The sequence below is a fragment of the Physeter macrocephalus genome, chromosome 15, assembly GCF_002837175.3.
Source record: "Physeter macrocephalus isolate SW-GA chromosome 15, ASM283717v5, whole genome shotgun sequence".
Taxonomy (NCBI): Eukaryota; Metazoa; Chordata; class Mammalia; order Artiodactyla; family Physeteridae; genus Physeter; species Physeter macrocephalus.
Genome location: NC_041228.1, coordinates 45,380,623 through 45,381,250, shown reverse-complemented (window position 1 = coordinate 45,381,250; position 628 = coordinate 45,380,623). Strand labels below are relative to the sequence as shown.

The following is a 628-nucleotide window of genomic DNA, read 5'->3' as shown; positions in this document are numbered from 1 at the left end:
ACAAGAATATACAATGGAGAAAAGACAGCCTCTTCAATAATTGGTGCTGGGAAAACTGGACAGCTGCATGTAAAAGAATGAAATTAGAACATTCCCTAACACCATACACAAAAATAAACTCAAAATGGATTAAAGACCTAAATGTAAGGCCAGACACTACGAAACTCATAGTGGAAAACATAGGCAGAACACTTTATGACAGAAATCACAACAAGAACCTTTTTGACCCACCTCCTAGAGAAATGGAAATAAAAACAAACAAAAAAAACAAATGCGACCTAATGAAACTTAAAAGCTTCCAATCCAAAAATGGGCAGAAGACCTAAATAGACATTTCTCCAAAGAAGATATACAGATTGCCAACAAACACATGAAAGGATGCTCAGCATCACTAATCATTAGAGAAATGCAAATCAAAAGTACAATGAGGTATCATCTCACACTGGTCAGAATGGACATCATCAAAAAAATCTACAAACAATAAATGCTGTAGAGGGTGTAGAGAAAAGGGAACCCTCTTGCACTGTTGGTGGGAATGTAAACCAATACAGCCACTATGGCAAACAGTATGGAGGTTCCTTAAAAAACTAAAAATAGAACTACCATATGACCCAGCACTCCCACTACT

The 628-nt window shown here is 36.6% G+C and overlaps 1 protein-coding gene across 2 annotated transcripts in view; it reads left to right on the top strand.

Moving 5' to 3' along the window:
* The window catches only part of LRRC69 (leucine rich repeat containing 69), a 96,734-nt gene that overhangs the window by 91,773 nt on the left and 4,333 nt on the right, over positions 1–628 (top strand). The gene's annotated exons all lie outside the window — the stretch shown is intronic.